Source organism: Micropterus dolomieu, linkage group LG14 (genome assembly GCF_021292245.1).
Source record: "Micropterus dolomieu isolate WLL.071019.BEF.003 ecotype Adirondacks linkage group LG14, ASM2129224v1, whole genome shotgun sequence".
Taxonomy (NCBI): Eukaryota; Metazoa; Chordata; class Actinopteri; order Centrarchiformes; family Centrarchidae; genus Micropterus; species Micropterus dolomieu.
In genome coordinates, this window is record NC_060163.1 from 27,713,883 (window position 1) to 27,720,380 (window position 6,498).

General features: G+C 44.5%; 1 protein-coding gene across 1 annotated transcript in view; it reads left to right on the plus strand.

Annotated features, from left to right (window-relative positions):
- The first annotated feature begins 1,489 nt into the window (after nt 1-1,489).
- nudt13 (nudix (nucleoside diphosphate linked moiety X)-type motif 13) overlaps nt 1,490-6,498 on the plus strand; it is a 32,557-nt gene continuing 27,548 nt past the window's right edge. The window contains exons 1-2 of the mRNA XM_046068109.1: nt 1,490-1,767; nt 2,763-2,843. The gene's annotated coding sequence lies outside the window, so the exon portion shown is untranslated. The remainder of the gene's footprint in view (nt 1,768-2,762; nt 2,844-6,498) is intronic.

Below are 6,498 nucleotides of genomic sequence, written 5' to 3' on the forward strand. Positions count from 1 at the left end.
CTCCCTCTGTCTCACTGTGTCTCTCTCTCTCTCTCTCTCTCTCTGTGTCTGTGTGTCTCTGTGGTACTGTGTCTCTCTGTGTCTCTCTCTGTGTTACTGTGTCTCTCTCTGTGTGTTACTGTGTCTCTCTGTGTTACTGTGTCTCTCTCTCTGTGTCTGTGTGTGTCTCTGTGTCTCTCTGTGGTACTGTGTCTCTCTGTGTCTCTCTCTCTCTGTGTTACTGTGTTTCTCTGTGGTACTGTGTCTCTCTGTGTCTCTCTCTCTGTGTTACTGTGTTTCTCTGTGTGTTACTGTGTCTCTCTGTGTTATTGTGTCTCTCTGGGTCTCTCTCTCTGTGTTACTGTCTCTCTCTCTGTGTTACTGTGTCTATGTGTCTCTCTCTGTGTGTTACTGTGTCTCTGTGTTTCTCTCTGTGTTACTGTGTCTCTGTGTTACTGTGTCTCTCTCTGTGTTATTGTGTCTCTCTCTCTGTGTTATTGTGTCTCTCTCTCTGTGTTATTGTGTCTCTCTCTCTGTTATTGTGTCTCTCTCTCTGTGTTACTGTGTCTCTCTCTCTGTGTTACTGTGTCTCTCTGTGTCTCTCTCTGTGTCTCTCTCTCTGTGTCTCTCTGTGTCTCTCTCTCTGCGTTGCTGTGTCTCTCTCTCTCTGCGTTGCTGTGTCTCTCTCTCTCTGTGTTATTGTGTCTCTCTCTCTCTGTGTTACTGTGTCTCTCTGTGTCTCTCTCTCTCTGTGTGTCTCTCTGTGCGTGTTTATGGAGAGAATAATCTGATTGGACATCAATAAACTGAGACTTACAAAGTGACTGGGGTCTGACATCACAACGGTCAGCCTGTTGAGCACTCTGATTGGTCGGGAGCGACCCTGTCAGGACAGACAGATGTTAACACAACAACAAGACTAACAGCCCCCCCCCTCCCCTCATCTACCTGTACGACAGGAAGCTGATGGATCAGCTCGTTGATCGGCGTCGGGGCGGGAACCTCCTGCAGACAGGAAGTCAACAGAGTTACACAATAAAAGCATCGATTATCATAGGTTCATATGTAGCTTTATTGTCACACATGCACAAGTACACAGTGAAATTTGTTTCTATTGGAGCAAGCCTCCGGGCCGCAGCTATATTCAGCGCCGCCACTCGCTTTCCAGAAAAGAATTAATGCAGACAGCAACATAGTATCCATGACTTAACAACATACAATACATAATAATACACAAGACAACACACATTACATGCGGTCACATGGTGGGATTTTTTGAGGTGACGTGAGGAAGAGAAATAAAGAGGGCAGTTTCAAGGCAGTCATTTCGAGGGGGTGGGGGGAGGGTGTATGGTGTGAGTAAGATAATGAGTCAGTGTTTGTGAAGTATGAGGCTTCAGACTGACTATGTTGTTAAAAAAAGTTCAGTTCATTGTCCTTGAGGAGAGATAAACCAGTGCGCAGAAGATAGGAAGGCCAGCTGCAAGTTGTTTTCCCGCTCGGGTGGAGGGGAGGGAAATCATTTTTAATCCAATTTAGGTTGATTCGGTAACATTTATCCGGATCAGTGTCCTTCAATCGCTCTCATCCTCAGCGTCAGATACCGGCTGCAGCTCTGAGGCTTTGTGGTTTCTGCCATTTGTGTCTGAACTGTTTTCCGGCGTGTTCCTGAACGCAGCGCAGCAGGTGCGCACACTCACCTGTTTCTCTTTGGCTGTTGGGTCGAACACGTAGTTGATGGCGACTGTGGAGAAGCCGACTGCAGGAGGAGGACACAGGAAACTACAGGTCACAAACCACTGATCACCGCGGGTCATTTCACTTTGAGCTGCACCAACACACTCATTCCTTATTTAACTATTTCCATGTTTTAATATTCTCAAATACATTTCAGCTTTATGTCATTAAACTGCTGTTTGTTCTTTCGTCAGTGTCTCCCACTGGCTCTTATTTCTTTGAATTATGTTTTTAATTTTAATTCTATTTATACCAAAAAACAAGGAAACTTTAAATACAGAGACTTTTGAACTGAGTCTGGTGTGCGGGTTCGTTGTCTCCGCCTCTCAGACCATTTGGACCCTCATAACTAAACTACACATTAATAAATCTGCTACATGGTAATTAACCAGCTGTTATTCATTCTGTTTAATCAGCTGCTTAAAGAATTAAGTGAACAACAGATCACCACATCCTTCAAGCTCCGAGCTAAGTCCCGATGCTAGCTGAGTTAGCGTCGCGGCTCCGCAGCAGCCGAACCTCCGCTGCTAAAGCCACGTTTTTAGAGTTGGACCGAGAGACTCACGGTGCGCCGCCGTCTGAACCAGACTCTGCAGGCGGCTCTTATCTGCCGTGTAGCGCAGGTTTAGATCCATAAACACAGACATGTTGCTGCTGCTGCTGCTGCCCGACACGCGTGGAGCCGAACGGCCTGCTGGGAACTGCAGTCCTTCCTGATAAGCGGCTGTAGGCGGCTGGGAAGTGAAAACCTGGATATCCTGTCTTTAAATCAAAGTGTTGAATAACAAAGCTGCTTGTTGCTCTGAAGCGTGGAAATGTTCTTCTATAACACGTTAACTCTGCTCTGGTTAATGTCACGTGTCAGGAGTTATTGTAGTGACATATTTTTATTCTGGATGGGAATTCTTATTAAACAAAGGTCCGTGTTTTAATGCCTACACTGTCATTACTGTGGAAACCTGTTCAAACACCTGAAATACCAGCCAATAAAAGGTTTAAGAAAACACTGATCATCGGCGACTCTTCTTTTCTGTTGTTTCCTGCAGGGGGCAGAAATCCATCTGCTGCAGAATAACAGCGAAGAAGAAGAACTCCAGACTCCGTGTGAGGAAGAAAAGCAGCCGCAGGTAAGACGCGCGCACACACACAGTATGTACGGAGTCTATGAAGTACACGTTAAAACACGCAGTATATAAAGTACACGTTAAAACACGCAGTACTGAACGGGCCGTCCCCTTCTGCCTGCCTCGCGCTGTTTTCTGATGCGTGTTTATTCTAACCATTACAGTAACATCGTGTCGCAGCACATTTCAAAATAAAAGTGAACTTCTACTGAACATAATGCAGTTGATGTGGCAGAAATGATTGAATAAATAATTAAATGGTCAGCTGGTTGTTCTGTTGTTCGTTTCTAAGCTTCTGTAGGCATAGCCCTCAGGTTCCCGGCTCTTACTACCGTGTTACATTATAGGTCCACTGTTTTATAATTAAAGGTTATTTCATCTGTATTCCTGCAAGGATGTCAACATATGCGACAATAATATATCAACGTTACAAACACTGAATTACATTTTGACAGAGACACTTTCATAGGTTTAGAGAAAAAAGGTACACGGTTGTTTATTAGTCATTTTACAGCACTAGGCTGCATAACAAAACGAAATTTGTAGTTCATTCATGATACACACACAACACATATTTAAGTGTAGGCCTATATGAAAATATGGTAATAGATTAATTAAAATAAATCAATATATAGGCTACAATTAGGCTATTTATATAGGCTACATAAACAGCCTACATACACGTATACATCCATCTTGACTGCGTTTGAGCACCAAGAGTAATCGATGTAAAAGTCTTGCACTGACAGCTTTAATTTGGCCCCTGGGCTGCGTCTTGCCGTCCACTGCTGTATGTGAATCAAATGTGAGACCACATTTTGAACAAAAAGCGCAGGTTAGCTTCACATCGGTCCCTGTGAAAAGGCACTAAACTAGAGTTGTTAAAAGTTGAAACAGGAAGTTTTCTTTTTACGTCAATTTAAATTATGGCAAATAGTGAAAATATTAGACATTTTCAAGGGCTGTAACTTGAAAAACCTACATCAGATAGCTCTGATATTGACAGAGGGTCTCCCTGAGGTGGTCTGCTGTCACTGTGAAGTGAAATGAGTCAGTGGAAACAGAAGGTTTTCTTTTTACATGAGTTTGAATCTTGGCTGAATGTAGTAAGCTTTCTGTGAGAATGTAATATTTTCTTTAGATACTTGTGGTGTCTTAAGCATTTAATTATTTATTCAATCGTTTCTGCCACATCAACTGCATTATGTTCAGTAGAAGCTCACTTTTATTTTGAAATGTGCTGCGACGCGATGTTACCGTAATGGTAAGAAAAAACACGCATCGCAAAACAGCGCGAGGGCTGGCTGGACAGTTGTTTTCGAAGTGGAGGCATGACTGCGGTACTGATTGTGGACCCGGACGCTGTGATGTGATGTCATCATGTGATTCATCAGAAGGTTATTGACTCTCTGGTGGCCCGCCGGTGGCTCGGTATCTGCTGCAGCCGGACTCTGAGGTTCTGGTGGAAGAACAGGAAGTGAGACCTGGAGATTCATGTGTTCATCTAAAACTAGTTTGTCAGGGTCGTGAACGGAAAACAAAAGGCGTCTGGAGTGCAGGGTTTCTGATCCACATTGTTGTCTCTTCTCTTGACTGATCTCGCGAGGCCGATTTACTATAAGGGTCTGGCTGCAGCCTGTAGACCGGGGGCCAGTAAAACCGAAAACCTACGATGGGCCAATGGAGGACCGTGACGTCATGTTGATCTGGGTCAAAGTTCATTAGAAAAGAAGAGGCGTTAGAGATTGTAGTCCTTCATTAGTGCCTGTTTAGAGCTGACTAACTAATAAAACTGAATTGAATAACAAGGGCCACAGGGCTGTGAAGAGACACGTCACGATATCAGGTTCACGAGACGAACAGATCCTTAAAGCAGCGTGTTAAAGATCTCCTCAGTGCCAAGACATATGAGCGGGGGGGATTTAGATCTTTAAACACTTCCACACATTCAATTTAGGGTGGAAATGTTTTTATTTATGTAAAAGGAAACACAGAATTCAGCACTTTAGATTTCAAAATCTATAAATCAGAATGTAAGTGGGAGCAGCTCTCAGATCTGTTTCTCCTGTAACGTCGTCTCTGCTGAGTCATGATTTAGTCTTCAGGCAGAGGACGGGAAACCGGGCCGGACAGAAACTGTGACAAGAAGCTGTTAAAGTTCCTGACTGCTGCTGCACGTTTTGGCTCATTTTATAATCAGCAGCTTGGTTTTTTTTGCTTAACTTCCTTTTTTTGGACGATGCACATTTGTTTCTTCTATATTTTAATTGCACTGCCTGTTTTCAAATAAACCTATTAAAGGCATTTTCATTTGTTCTTTAACTGCAAGCTGCATTTCAAAACATTTTTTAACAAATTATGCTTTAAAAAAGTGGTGATGTCCCCAGTGTCCCCAGTCTTCCCAGCGTCCCCAGTTTTCGCAGTGTCCCCAGTGTCTCCAGCGACCCGTGTCCCCAGTGTCCCCGGTGTAAATGACACCTATGGAGCCTACAGACACTTCACAGAAGTTAGACACAGACGTTCAGTCATCTTATTTCTGTGTCACACGATGGCAGCTGAAAACTAGAGTGTCTCCTGAACCTGAAGGGAACCAGATCAGTTGATTTCCCTCTGTGGTGCCACCATGGATCCATAATTCTGGTTAAGTAGTCGCACAGGTACTTTGGAGCATCGCTGCGAACAGTCCTGTGAGTCGGACACATGTTGATCTGTGAACGTAGCTCAGCCCCTTAAAGCTGATGAACTGGGCGGGAAGAAGAAGGTTAAAGACCAGCTGCTCCGGTGTGTTGCTGCGTTTTAGGGGTCCCAGGTGTATCTGTAGAGTAGTAACACTGTGGAAGGGCCCCTGCCAACGCAGATGTGAGAGTCTAGATCTTTTGGTTTAACTCCATGTGAGCCTCGCTCTCTCTCCGGATGCGCTCTGCAGTCCTGGGTTAAGGCCCGGCCCAGACGCCATCATTTATTTCTTCATGTTGTCGCTGAGGGACACGGTCCTGATGATGGATCAGTCCTGAGCAGTAACGTGTTGCTGTAACTTTAACATTATTACTTTCCTCAGCAACTAGTAGAGGAAGGGATTACTAGTTCTAAAACAGCAATATTACAGTTACTAAACCAGTTCACGCTGCGTTACTGCGTGACCTGAACGCCACTTGTTTTGTGTCCTTGACGTGTTTGCACGACTGCACTGCAGGTCAGGGACATTTCATGTCCAGATCTGGACCTTATGTTGTTCAAGTCAGCTGTTAGCCAAAAAGCTAAAGGGAGAAAGAAGGAGGGAGAGAGGCGTTGTTTTTCCATCACTGTGTCAGTCTGACATGCAAAGAACTGTTAGACTGTGCGAGCAGCAAAAAGCGAACCCCGGAGCGTTTCCTCCCTCGGTTAAGTTGTTGTTCTTTTACCCGCTGACTGACCAATAATGACCTATGAACTATGCTGGTACGATGCATCGTTAAACTAACAAACATCTGAAGCCTTGTCGGTGCCACCGTGGTTTGAACCAACATGAGAGAGAAGTATACATGACATTCCATCAAACTAATTTTGACAGCTACTTCCGGTCCCGCCCCCATACCGGATATGTGTATGTAACTGATAAGAGGGGTGTATCCGGTCCCGCCCCAACCGGAAATATGTCTGTATGTATCTGATAAGAGGG